General features: G+C 37.5%; 1 protein-coding gene across 3 annotated transcripts in view; it reads right to left on the bottom strand.

The window, feature by feature from the left end:
- The window catches only part of NELL1 (neural EGFL like 1), a gene marked incomplete at both ends in the record, with an annotated part of 913,276 nt that overhangs the window by 213,101 nt on the left and 684,735 nt on the right, over window positions 1-15,440 (bottom strand). The window lies entirely within an intron of this gene.

Raw genomic sequence — 15,440 nt, 5'->3', positions numbered from 1 at the left:
ACTCAATAATCTACTTCTTGTGATAATTACTGTTACTAGAAAATTCAGGAAAAGCAAGGCCTCAACTGGGAATAATTTGGTTATAAGGGACAAAACCCTGCTTGAATAAATTCAAGGGAAATTATGGTTGATTATAAAAACATACAGAGAACTTTCAATGAACCTAATGACAAATATTGCTGGTCTTCCCAGGAACTAGGCGAGCTTTAAGAAATTTACTCTTTCCATCTTTCTCCTTGTCTTCTCTCTTCTCCTGCTGTGGCTTCCTTTACAAAACTCTTTTTTTCTGCTTCTCTATGAATCTGGTTTTCCTAGCATCAACTCTGCTCCTATTTACTATCTTAAAATTCTGGTGGTCAGTACAAACTTACTGACTCAGTCTCACATACTGCTTTGAGACCTCTGGAAGACAGAATCCAGAATCAACATGAATCGACACGTGTTCAGTGTCCACCCAACTTCCTAGGTGTCAGGACTTAATTTGGTTAAAGGTCCACAATTCCTGCTGTGGCTAGGGGCAGACTTACAAAAACAAGGGGGAGTTGATGAGAAGGAAAATAACGGGAATTTTTAGCAAAAGGAATTAATTCACAATAAAGAAAGATGGTATGTCCATTTTTGACCAAGTCAAGGGTCTTTCAACACACTGAAAAATCAATTTCAGAGCAGCATGTGGATCTAGAGTTTGGAAAGGATTAGGTCCCAGAATATAGATTGGTGCATCATCTGTTTAGCAGGTGATAATTGATGCTGCAGAGGAGCTAATGAAAATCCCAAGGAAGGAAATAATACATGAAGATAACGGTTTGTTTTGGCCAACTTTCTGATAGCCCAGAATCTAATTTTTTGCATTATCTTCACTGGAAACATTTCCATTGACCTCAATTACCTCAGGCCACAGACCTTTTTGTTCTATTAACACAGAGCACAATGACAAGTCTGAAATAATAAATTCAAGACAAAAAAAAACAAAGCAAAACAAAAAACCCAACAACAAAAAACACCCCAAGTCCCGTTTCTTCTTACAATAATAAAAACAAAACTACATAGTAGACGAATCAAACCCAAGATATTCCCATACTCTTTACAAAATTAGGTGAGGTCATCCACTTTAGTCCCTGCTGAAATGTTGAACAAGCCACCACTGGAATGTGTGATGGCAAAACCAAGAGGAAGGATAGAGACAAGAAGTAGCAAGGCCTGGGGCAGCAAAGTGGTTTGTGTGATTCAAGAAGAGCTTGGTGGCCCCAGGCATCTTTGGTTAGAAGAACCACACAGCCCTCGGAGATGGTGAAACTTGGGGTCTTCACAGATACTGGTAAACCTTTCCTCAAATGCAAGCTCCCTTGCCATCCCCTTACCTAAGAGATGAAAAAGCAGAGCAGCTCTGGTTAAAGTGGGAGTGGAGGACTTAGAGTGGGCTCTTTGGCTCCCATCCCATCCCAAGTGAGTAGTAAGGGGACGTGGCTGGAACCCTAAAGCTCTTCCAAGAAGCAAAATTTGAACAACACTGACAGAGGCTGCTCTCCTCTGGGCCACTGAGGGAAGGCCCTCAGACTGAGATTCAGGAGACCCAGGGAGAGATGCTAGCAATAATGCTGTCCTGCAGATAATGAACTTTGGAGTCTAAAAAGAAAATCAAAAACAATTTTTAACCCCATCTCCAGGCCATACCAGCTACATGGTTAGTGCCTAAGATTTCTAATCCTCATGATTATTATTTCCATTTTATAAGAGGTTACTGTGATAATTTAGTAGTAAAAAGTATGATTCTACAGTGTCTGGCATCACAGCAAGCCATCAGGTAAGGGTAGTTACAAGTCATTTTGATTCTTGAACAAATCACAACGTCATTGGTGTTAATTCTGTCTATAACATGAGAGGTTAGGACTGGTGAACCCAAATCAAAATTTCTAGCAGTCTATGAAGCAGAAATGGAGAAGGTAAATCAGAAAATCTGAACTTACTTTAATTACTCTTGTATGGACCACATACTCAAAAGTTCCTGATAAAGCCTTTGAACTGTACTATTTTGCCCCCTATATTCTATATAAAGGCAAAAGATTGAAGCACAGCAAGAACTAAGTCAGTCAACCAGTTCATTCTGTGTGTGTGACCTAGTGTGGATTAAGCCAAAGAAAATATGAGTATGAAACAAAAGTACTAGGAAAATGTTTTAAGAAATTGCTTGCAATCTCTTTCTTATATTTTCCCCTCCTTCCAAGAGTAGTCAGGCTCCTTCTATATTTCAGGCCTGAGAAACAAAGTTGCTTGAAGGCCACATGCCTTTTGTGAAAACTAAAGTTCAACGAGATTGTACTAATATATCTGTGGGAGAAGAAGCCCAGTCCATTTGATTGCAGAGGTGGGAGCAGAAACAAGAGAGATCTTTTTGCAACACTGATTAAAGGATGAATGAGGATGCATTCCACAGGTGGTGGAAGCCTCTGTCCACTCATTCTCAGCACCCTACAAAAAAGGCTGAGCTAGAATTGACAGAAATAGTTGAATGATGTGGGTAGGGAGACAGGACTCTAATAATTGTGCTCCCACCTTTGTTAAGGTTCCCATTTTCTGTGCCCAGGTAGATGCTGGATGTTTCTGTATGCCCAACATCTATTCCTCATTCTTTTGATGACATTCTTGACTTTCCATTAGGCACCTCTCTTTCCCTCAGTCCCTGTGATTCATGCAGAATGATCTACCTGCATCACTTAACCCAAACAGTGCAATGAGAGCCAATTAAGGACCCATCTGTTGGAAGAGCTAAAGAGCTCTTCTATATCCACTAGGATAAGCAACACGTAAAGAGGGGTACTTGGGGTGGCAGGTGGCCAAAATTTTATGACGGGGGAGGAGCCTGCTGAAAGGAAACTAACCCAGATGAAAACAACCGTGAGAGAAAGATAGATTCATACCATTATTTGAGCACCTTTACCTAGCTATGCCCAGAGACGAGGCTCCTCCCTTGGACATTTCAACAATGTGAAAAACATTTTCCATTTTTGGTTAAGATAGGTTGGGTTGGATTTGTGTCATTTGTAAAGCCTCCAAATTTAACAGTCTATGCAGGTTTGGTCTATGAGCATCCCAGCACTGATCAGTGTAGACTATACAACATGCTCAAATGCTTTGTGCCCCATGAGACCCCAAGATCTTCATAGGACTCTGTGAAGGAACCCTCTTCAATATGCTAACGATTGAATTCCCACTAGTCTGAAATGGGGGCTCAGAATAGGGTTATAATTTACAATAATAAAAATAGAGTAAGTGGCTTTTCCTATACACCTGAATCTATGTAGAATGATTTAACAGCCATTTCAGCAGCAAAGTGTGTCCTCCACAGGAGGTCAGCTATCTCTTACTTGATCCTGTCGGTGACTTCCCAGCAGATATTGATAACTGAGTCACTGCTCAATTCTTCAGGCATCAGCTAATATCAATAGGGCCAGCTAACTCTTAGCTGCTCTCACCTTTGCATGATTATCCAATTAAAAGAAAGAGCTGCAATGCTCAGCTCTATCTCAGGGTGACTTTAGAAGCAAATGGTAGGGTTCAGAAACGTCAATAGGCCTCACAAGCTCCTGATGGAAGACTGAGAAAGACCTTTCTTTCAGATGCCCTCTTAGGTTAAAGAATCATAGCTCATTCTTCATAGAAGACATACGGATGGTCAACAGGCACATGAGAAAGTGTTTAACATCACTACTCATCAGGGAAATGCAAATTAAAACCACAATGAGATACCACCTCACACCTGTTGGAATGGCTATTACCAAAAAGAAACAGTAAGTATTGGCAGAGATGAAGAAAAGGGAACCCTTGTGCACTGTTGGTGGGAATGTAAATTGGTGTGACCACCATGGAACACAGTATGGGGGTTCCTCAAAAAATTAAAAATAGAACTACCATATAATCCCACAATTCCACTTCTGAGTATTTATCTGGGAAAAAAAATGAAAACACTAGGTTAAAAAGATATACGTACCCCTATGTTTATTGCAGCATTATTCACAATAACCAAGATATGGAAGCAACTTAGGTGTCCAACAATAAATAAATGGATAAAGAAGATGTTATATCATATATATACATGTACTTATATTTATATTTATTATTTACAGTCACCAGGATTATTCACCATGAAAAAGAATGAAATCTTGCTATTTGTGGCAGCATGGATGGACTTGCAGGGTATTGTGCTAAGTGTAATAAGTCAGAGAAAGACAAATACCATACGATTTCACTTATATGTGGAATATAAAAAGCAAAACAAACAAACAAATAAAACAAAACAGACTCACAGAGAGAACAAACTGGTGACTGCCAGAGGGGAAGGGAGCCAGGAGAAGGACAGAATAGATGAAGGGGAATAAGAGATACAAACTCACAACATAAGAGATAAAATCTATTTATTCTTTAGTAGAGTGGTAGAGACCAAGGTACCAAAGACTTCGTCTAGATTAAGAGACAAATGAGTTAAAAAAAAAAAAGAAAGAAAAGAAAGGAATGGTGATTTCTACCAAGCATTAGTTAAAGTACTCTGTAGTTCCAATTATTCTCCTTAACTCTGCCTTTCTCCCCTGATGAGCACACGTGACAACCTGGTAAAAGAGTGTGGCTACATTATAGGAATATCTAGATGCCCAGGCCATGGCTGACATAGCAAAAATTGGGGACATTGTCTGAGATTTCACCCTTAGAACACGGGCACTTCATGCCAAAATTGTAATCTCTAGTCAAATGCAAATATCATGGGTGGATCTCTTGCCTAAATTCTTCAGTACTTTTCTACAGATGAAAATACAGCTTTACTTTCTTCCCCCAGCAGGAAGTGGAGGAGGAAACGAGGTACTGAAAATGCAGAAAGAGTCCAGAAAAGAATTTTCCTGGAGTGCAGTTGTCAAATTTCATGTGTTCAAAAGTTTTAGTATGGCTGACACCAGGAAAGGTAGATGAAAAACCAAGCATGACTACGGCCAATTCCTGACAACTAGAAGGACTAACTGGAAGGCAAGCTGAATTATCTAAGCCTGCATCTGTTCTTTCAGACTGCAGGTATAAATATTTAAAGCTGACATCAGATATGAATATCTTTTCTAACATTTAAGTGTAAACCTACCTCTTTCCCTGGTTAAAAAATTAAATCAGGGCTTCCCTGGTGGCGCAGTGGTTGAGAGTCCTCCTGCCGATGCAGGGGACACGGGTTCGTGCCCCGGTCTGGGAAGATCCCGCATGCCGCGGAGCGGCTGGGCCCTTGAGCCATGGCCACTGAGCCTGCGCGTCCGGAGCCTGTGCTCTGCAACAGGAGAGGCCACAATGGTAAGAGGCCCACATACCGCAAAAAAAAAAAAAAAAAAAAAAAAAATTAAATCAAAGGCGAGGGAGGGAAACTGTATCTAAAAATACACTATGCGCTAGGCACAGCTCTACACCTACATTATTGCATTTACTCTTCACTATACATTCGTGAAGTAGAGGTTATTAACCCATTTTATAGGATAAACACAGTTTAGGGATTACAGAGTTACTGGCAGGTAGAGGCAGGATGCACACCCAGGATGCCTGATGTGAACTTCACACTCTTTCTGCTCCAGTATACATAAAGCCTGCGATAAGGTTAAAGATGCTTCACGTCCTATGAGTGGCTTAAATCAGAAATGCTGCGTCAGTCTCGCTTTCTCTGACCATGCAAGCCTGCTACAGCTTCCTTTTCCTTAAGTTTCAGTGATGCATGTTTCTACCTGCCAGCTAAAGCCTAATGGATCCCTGGTACAATCTGAGGTTATGAACTAAGTCTGCCGCCAGCAAGAACTCAGAATAATTTTTCTTAGATCAATTTGTACTTTCTGGGTAGTGTCCCCCCAGGGAACATAGAGTAACTTACCTAAATTGCCGATATTAGTTGGATGCAGGACAAATACCTAACACCTGTACAACAGCCCTTCACAGTCCTCACTCAGGCTCTAGTTTGCCAAGTAAGCATTTTGCATTTAAGAATTTGGGAAAAAAAGACGCCGTTCGACATTTGTCAAAGTAACAAAGTCTTCCCACTTGCCCCTTTTAATTGTCTGTGTCTTATACTGTACCCTGGATAGCTTTATGGTTTGCAGGTAACTTCTATTACCTAAAATATATTTTTTTCTTCCCAAGGAGCTCTGGCTGAAGATCTTATATTGTCAATTTGATAAAAACCTTTTACATTTTCACTAAGAAGACACTTCGTATGTTCTATTAAGATTGCTTTATAACAAGTGGTAGTTCAGCTTTAAAAGCCAATGTTACAGGAAGGGTTGTATAATTTAAAGTAGAAAGAAAGGAATAGAGCTAAATGTGGTGCTTTTCTTTGCCACATTCTTTCTATAGCTCTGCGACATTCAAAGACACGCTGTGAAATTTGTCATTGTTGCTGTCACTTGGTGTCTGAAATGTGTTACTTTCTGTTTGACTGACACAGGCCCTTTGTCAGTGTCTCTCCCTCTGACTCCTCTTACATTCGCTGTCATCCTATGACTGCTATGCCTAGTGCTTTGCCCTGGCACTGAGATGTGGACAGGGATCATTAACTATGAAAAAAGTGGACATACAAAGAGAGAAGAGTTAAAATCAGGACAATCATATAAAAAGATAGACGCTAAAGGGTGACATGTTAATGAAACTGAAAGTCTAATTTTCTTTCCTTTATTTGTGGCACAGACAAGTCATAAGTATTTGCCAACTTAGCTTTTTAATGTGATCTGATTGCAGAGCAGAAATAAAAGTTTCCCTCAACTCAGGAACTGGAGTGAGACACAGAGGGCATCACATGTTTACCAACTTTAGAGATAACATGAAACTGATTGGACTGTGAATAAACAGGATGGCGGAATTATGACCTAAAATGAACTTGGCAGCCTACAGCTGTGGGTCAAATCCAAAAAGAGAAGTTTAATGGGAATAACTTTAGGTTTCACCACTAGAAAGCTGCTACATGTAAGGAGCTAGTTCCCTAACTGGTTCCAAGATGGAAAACTAGGACCAAAAGTTGAATCATAAGGAGGCAGATTCCACCTGAAAATATGAATGAATGTGACAAAATGTGCTGCTTCAGCAGGAGTGAGTTCCTTTCACAACAAACAAACAACAACAACCATAACAAAAGAGATTAGAATGAGTTCATAAGAAAACAAACTTTGGGTGGAGAGTGGGGCATGGGGTAGGTGTTTGAATAAGAGAAGATCTAAAGCTCATCTTCAATCTTGAGATTCTAGAAAGGATTCTGTGACCCAAACCAGAGTGTTATTAAGGGTGACTTTCTTAAAGAAGGGTGAAAATTAAGAGAAAAAAGAAACAAAAAACTAGAATTTATTTCTAAGTACTATCCAATCACTGAGTAGTCCACCAGTAATGTGTACAGAAATAATCTTTTATATTTGCATAGATATTCCATCTGTGAAATTCTAAACCAGTTGGCAATGCTACACTGAAGGAGCTATGAAAAGGAAGCTGACTTGCCCAGGGTAAGGGTGTTAGTAATGTTTTTCCTTGCGTTGACACCACCATCACTATCGACTTCCATCACCAGCATTGCCATTATCTTCCATCAGCATCACAGCTTTCACAGATGAGAGATATTATTGCAAGGTAACACACAGTGTTTTAAATGCAGGCTCTGTAACTAGATTTCCTAAATTCAAACCCTGGATCTGCCTTATCTACAAAGCAGAAATAGAGACAGAGACGTAGAGAACAAACATATGGTTACCAAGGGGAAAGGGGGTGGGTGGGATGAATTGGGAGACTGGAATTAACATATATACACTATTGATACTATGTATAAAATAGATAACTAACGAGAACCTACTGTATAGCACAGGGGACTCTACTCAGAGCTCTGTGGTGACCTAAATGGGAAGGAAATGCAAAAAAGAGGGGATATATGTATACATATGGATGATTCACATTGCGGTACAGCAGAAACTGACACAGCAGTATAAAGCAACTATACTCCAATAAAAAAGACCAAAAAACCCAAAACCCTGGATCTGCCATATACTTGGGTTACTTAATTTCTCTCTGCCTCAGTTCCCTCATCTGTAAAATGGGGAAATTGGTTGTATGCATTTTGATGCTTAAATTTGTAAATATATGTAAAAATACTTAAATCTGCGTCTGGTACAGAGTTAGTGCTCAATAAGTGCTAACTATTATTATTTTTACTTATCCTAAATAAATTCATTTAGCCATTATTATCCTAACGTGAAAGGAGAGGAAACTAAAGCCCAAACCAAAAATTATGAGACTCAATGGTAACTGCTGAAGCCAGAATTCAAAGGCACGTCTATGTCTCATCCTAAAACCCAGGCTTTTCTTAACTATTCACCTTAATTTCTACCAAATGGCAATAGCTGAACACCATCAGAATCAGAGTGTCAACCACAAACACAGCTTGACAAAATGCCAATTACTAATAATGAAACCAAACACCCAATTCAATGTTTCTTAGCCAACCATCCATCATGAAGTATTGTCCACCTGTAGACTTAAAACTGACCTGAAATGAAGAGGTTTCATACTCCATTGCCACCTCTCTAAGGCTTTATTTTCCCTGAGGCTTTACAGCTAATTTCAAGAGACGTCTTTGGAAAGGCATCTAGTTGTACCTGCTTACACTTATATCTAAGTTTTTTGTTTTTTTCTTCAGTAGAGAGATGACTGTTATCCCCAGCACAGACAAATCAGAATACTGTAATGACCATCCTGAGCAGTCAGTGTTTCTAACTGCTACTGAATAACTGGATCACTTGGGAGTTGTTAGTTCCAATCAGTGCTATAAAATCACTGACTATAAGTTCCCTATTTAAAGTGTAAGGAATTGGAAGAAAAGAGAAATGGAGAAATGAGCATAAGAGGCAAGAATGGAATAGGAATAACCTTTTTAAGGAGGCAAATATTAATACAAAGTAAAAACAAAAACTTTTTAAGTACTATATAAAAGAATTTAGAATTCAGCTCAGAGGACACTTATTGAGCATCTACTGTTTATCAGACACTTTAAGGGTCAGGTGATCATTGGAAAAACAGGCTTTATCTTTGTTCTAATGAAATATGGTGCTCCTTCCACCTGCCTTCCTCATACTGGACCTCTCTGAGGCCCTGTAAGGATCCTTGCTTTTGCCTGAGGCCAGTCTCCTTTGATCATCCTGAAGATTCTCCCCAGCACCAACTGATGATACCTCCTTGATTTTCTGTCTCATCAAGGCAGGTGGGCCCATGGGCCCAGAAACTCCATACAGCTGAACTCATGCACACTGATGAATCATTCAACATGAGGAGAGACACAGGGAGTGAATTACACAGGCTTTCAGATTGTTAGAGCAGGAGGCACCATACATGGCATATTTTTAAATGAACATTTAAAGACACAGAGAGCCTCAGGAAATGTGGTTTGTAGCCATGTTCAGAGTTTGATGCTTGGAACTCCAGCAGAAGACACATACCTTAGGTGAGTAAGCCAAGTCCACTGTTATTATTATCATTATTATTATTAAAAATATCTTCCATAAAAAAGCAATGATTTATGATTCATTATTAAAATAAAAACAAAATACAGTCTGATATCTATAGTATGGGCTAACTCTTGCTAATTACAAATATACTTTTGAAATTTATATAGATGTTTGTATTTCTTACACAAATATAATATTAATATTTAATATGCAAAATTTTAGATAGTTTAAAATGTGATTCTAGAGCACATGTGCCTATGATATCTATCTATATAATTATATAAGATTTAATATAGATGTATATTTAATTATATAATTTATATATGTTTTACACAACTTAAAATTATACAATAAGCATATTTTAAGTTGCAAACATTTTAAAGAGTGTGCATACATAGGTATGCTAGGTGAAAAGAAATAGAGTAATATGAGTATTTCCTCCCCTGGAATAAAGATTATGAGTAATTTTAATTTTCTCTTTATACTTTTTCATATTTTCCCATTTTTTACAATGAAAAAAATACCACTTTTTTATTTTTTAATTTTTTTATTGGGGGTATAGTTGCTTTACCATGTTGTGTTAGTATCTGCTGTATAGCGAAGCGAATCAGCTATGTGTATACATATATCCCCTCTTTTTTGGATCTCCTTCCCATTTAGGTCACCACAGAATATACCACGTTTTTTAATCCAATTTTTATTTGTTTGTTTTTTGGGTTTTTTGGCCATGCACGCAGCACGCGGGATCTTAGTTCCCCAACCAGGGATAGAACCTGTGCCCCGTGCAATGGAAGCATGGAGTCTTAACCAGTGGACCACCTGGGAAGTCCCTGTAATGTTTTTGTTTAGTACAAAAATCAAGGGAACCTTTGAGACATACAAAAAAATGATGGATTCACTCACGCTTAATACCAAGACACAGTCTTCATTTGTTTTATACTATGTTAATTTTTAAAAGAATTGTAAATTATTTATGCACTTTGCACAAAAATAGGAGTCCAACATTTATTTTTGTCCATATAACCCTCCCTCACATATGATATATAGCCCTCATATATAATTATATAATATAATAAATATAATGTGTGTGTATATACATGTATATTCTATGGTGCTGGAATAGAACAGAACTCTTTGCACTAGAAGTGATACATCAGAAACTCACTGAAATATTATAGTATTATAGTTAATGTAGAAATTTTTGACACGTTACTTTATGATGGGAAACAAGATGAAACTGCCCCCATCTCTACCTCTATTTGACATCATTCTAATATACAGCTCCTTAAAATCAACCAGGGAAAGACAGGAATCTCAACAGGAAAATGGGCAGATTGAATCAACAGGCAATTTTGTTTTTTTAAAGTAAATCTAAAAGACTATGAAGCATAGGAAGAGATACATAAATTCATTGGTAGAGAAATTAAAATTAAACAATGATCTATGATTTACACAGACAAGATTGGCAAATTTAGAATCATGCACTGTTGGTCGACATTTGGTCTGATGCAGCCGTTCTGGAAACAATCTGGTAGGATTTAGTCAAATAAAGTTTATAGATGCATTTTAACCCATCAGTACCTGTTTTGGTCTATGTACCAGGAAAATTTTCAGAATGACAAGGTGACAATTAAGAGGCTATTCAGAGTGATACTGCTTGCAGTCAAGGGGAATAGTGGCTGTGTGGGTTTTATTTTGGAGGGAAAATGTATGAGAAAATCATGATGGAAACACGCTTAGAACACTGCACCATGCAGCATTATCAGTTTTTCTTTGTACTTGGAGACATGATCTTTTTTTTTTTTTTTTTTTGGCTGTGCCAAGAAAGCATGGAGTCCTAACAACTGGACCACCACAGAATTCCCAACATTATCATCTTTGTAGCCTATAAAACAGACCTTGTATATTTATATGTTCTGCTCCACATTGATTCTCTGAGTGTAGTTTATTTAGCTTGTACATATATATTTCAAAACTTTTAAACCTGAAAAATAAACAATCATTTAATGTTGAAAAAAAAATCTCTTGTCAGTCAGAACAAGTGGGCTTTAAGTAAACAGGGCAATCACTTTAAATCTTACATTTAAACAAAGGTGCTGAGTTTTTTCAAGAGAGGAATCATGGCAAAATATATAGCATTATACCATTTGAATAAGTTGAAAATCAAAATGCAAAAAAGAGGAATTCACATTTCAAGGAACACATATAAGTAAAGAAACATATCATACATTAAATAGTTGTCTTTGTAGTAGAGCAAGGCATGAGAGAAGGGAGCAGTGAGAGAGGAGATTAAATAAACAAATGGGAGAGAACTTACAAGAGTAGCATGACAGTGTGCAGCAAGTGAGAGAGATGATTAGCTCATCCTTCTGCATCTGAGCTTAATACAAATAAGTATAATCCCAACCCACCTTTCAGACTAGATTGCTCAGCTTTCCCAAGGTGGTCCTGTAATTTCACACCACAAGATTTCGTTCATGCTATTTTCTCTTTCTGAAGTGCTACTTCTCTACTTTGAGTTGGATGTGTCTGATTCATTACTTAAAATGCTATCCAAATGCCTGTCATTCATTACAATTTTCTTGATTCTTCCTCCATTGCCCCCAAACAGAAGTAATATTCCTCCTCTAAAATCCTACGAAAGCTCTTTATGACTCTCATACAGAATTTATCATTTTAAAAATCATGTATTAATAATTATTTACGTACTTCTCTTATCTCCCCTGGTAACTCATCATCTGGATTTATTTTAAAGCATTTCGTACATAGCAAGTAGTTGGTAACCATTTATGGGCTAAGTAAATACAGGTGAATTCTGCAATTCACAAGTGACCCTAGCTGCCAAGTCTGTATTTCTTTAGCCCTTTCTTCAGAAATCTTTCATTTACCTGGGATAAAATTGGTTTCTGCTCTTGTATATAGCATTCTGAAACCAGTTTTTACTTATTAAATAAACCACATATTTTTTATAATTTTGAATAGGTAAATGAGGTAAGTAATTCTATAAATGTGGTGGTTTAAGTTGCTCATATTGGAAAATTGCTTTAGAAAACATTTACATCCAACACTCCCTCCCCCCACCCCACTGCCCGCTTCCATAAGCTTAGTTCCCTATAGATTTTTCTCCTTAGGAAAAATGTAACAGTGCAGGTGATGGCTTGTTAACTACTGATGCTTTGATGACAAGCATTGGGGCAAAAATTCATTTATGTGATGAAGGAACTTTCATCATCAGGTATGCGCAAGTGAAAACTACTTCTGCCAAAACTTGCAACTGCATGCTCCCAGAATTGAAGAGGGTTCTGAAAAGATATTTAAGGTCTGTATGAATTGACCTGGTCTCTCTAGGCTAGATGTTATCTCAGCTAGTGTTGTCTTCCCCCCACCCTAATCAATAAATTCTCATACTTGGTTGATTTTGAGGATTGATGTTTCTTTTTTTATTATTTTTTCAGGCTTCTCATCTTTGAGACTTCCATTCAGGTGTTATTTTCAGAGAGGCCAGTATAATTTCTACTCGTGTGAAAAAGTAGAATTGTGCTCTTAATATTTCATGCTTTTCAAAGTCCTATATTGTAACATGACTTGTAACATTTCCCATGTACTGTTAAATAATGGGGGAATTACTATGACTAGAATAATAGAAGAGATTCCACTCTATCATGAAGAAATTTCTCTACAATTACTGATGCAATTTTAGTGGGTGAAGTGAGCTCTAGAAACTGAATGAGTCATTTAAATAGGAGTTAGAAAGAACTATTTCTTAGGTGTTTTGCCCCGGGGACCAAAACAGGATTTTTCTTTCCATGTGTTTTATTTAGCCAAATATAGATTTGAAAGTAAGAAAGAATGGTCTTGTTACCAGTTTGCTAAAATCATTTCATAATCTGTTTGATCTCTCCCAGAAGGGATACTTGACTTTCCTAAATGTGATTAAGTTTCAATTCAAACCACCTCACTTGTATTACAAACAGAATTCTTCTCACCTAGAAATCTCATTCACCAGAAGCTCAAGGAATTCTGATTAGTTTCAAAGAGAGGGCAGGTATGGAGAAGCTAAAGCAATCAGTCACCCTAGATATCTCTTCTCACTGTTAATCTTCTGGATTTCCCTCCTTATATCTTGCTCACTTTCCAGTAAAGCTGCCTGCATTTTCCAATTTTCCCATTTCTTAGTGGTTTTCAGCACACTTCATGGGGAATTTTTCCACTCTTGCCTCTTCAAATAAAACTGTGAAGTGTATCTTAATTCTCTCTGACCCACTTAATGCCTCTTGTGTGTGTGTGTGTATGTATATATATATATATATATATATATATATACATACATACACACACACACACACACACACACACACACACAAGCTGCCCTCATCACCTCTAAAAAAACCCACATCATCTGGGTCCTGTTAAAATTGGTGGCCTAGTAGCCTACACACAAGAAATTGGTAATTCTTGTTCCTTCTGAGTAGGGGAACTTACAGCTGAAAGACAGATGGAAAGATTTCCAATATATCTCCTTACCTAAAATGCAGAGTATCTGAATCTGCTAACATATATAAACATTACCTCTTAAACATACTAATACTTAAACTTTAAAACATGGTGACTCTGGGTGACAATAGTTGGGAATGGCACTATCCTATTATATAATTTCTGCTACATGTTAGTTAATGTGTCTCCTCTCCCAAGACACAAAACAATTAACCCAAGTACAAAACACTCCTTTAAGACGATTTTGCATTGAAAACTGCACAGAGTGAAATCTGCTCACAACTTTATAGTATACAAGAATAACTCTGTCAATGAGTCTCAGAAGAATGTTTCTCTACCTAAAACTCTAAAGAACAGACAAAATACACACACACACGAGTTCTACATATATTATTTATGCTAGTATTCTGTGACAAATGGTGTAACATAGTTGGAAAAAAAAACCACACACACACATAGATCTTAGAAACAGAAAGCCCTTGGTTTGAATTCCAGTTTACCCATGCTTATTGGCACTTAACCTTAGGTGATTTTCTTACATTTCCTAGGCTTGTTTTCTTGATTGCAATTTGGAGATGAGAATAATGTCTAATCCTGTAGATTGAATGTGAGCATTAAAGGAGTTAACTTAATGTAAATTGCTTGGAATAATCTTGACACAGGCAAGGTATTCAATAAGTGGTTGACATCTTGCCCTTGTATGTCTTTGCGTACATATGATTTCCATTCTGATAGTTATCACTATAATTTCATTTAGGCTGCTCTACTGTCCCCAGGCCTTGGTTGGTTTCCATTCTATTGACCATACTACTGAAACCAGACAAACTCTTAAACACCCAGACCTGAGAGGGTGCCCTACAGTGAACGGTACTACTGGGACAGGGTGTAAAATTACCCAACAATCTTCCCAACCTCACACCACATTAACACAAAGAGTCTATATCAAAAAGTTGAAATCATCTATTTTGTAGTCAGTTACCTCTCAGTGGTTCCTCCACATCATATACTTCTCATCATTTCTTGATCTTAACCTCATTAATCCATTATAATATTTTTGTGAGATTCTACTCCACCTACCTTACTACTGATAGAGTGTAAATACATCTGAGGTTAGAGAGATTCTTATTTGTGTTTTTAATGTCAGCCATCTCTTGGTGACTAAATGTTTTATGAATATTATGCACACAGAAAATATATTAAAAAGTACATGTTCTTTTTAAAATGAATTTATTTCTGGAGTCACAAAGCAAGGCTCTTGTCTAAATAACTTATTCATCAGCCACAGGATTTCTTTCAGCTTTACTATTTTCTATTCAGCACCAATTGTCTGTAGTTTAACTCCTATTTTTTCATTAAACAAAGTGTATTCAATTTTAATTATCGTTCCCAAATTTAATTTTGCTCTTCTGTGCCCAAAGCTATCAAAGCTTTTGACCTCCAGGTCTTCCTGTATTATTT

This window comes from Mesoplodon mirus (genome assembly GCF_964341445.2).
Source record: "Mesoplodon mirus genome assembly, chromosome: 7".
NCBI lineage: Eukaryota > Metazoa > Chordata > Mammalia > Artiodactyla > Ziphiidae > Mesoplodon > Mesoplodon mirus.
Note: the sequence above shows the minus strand (reverse complement) of the source record. Positions and strands in the feature narration are given on the sequence as shown.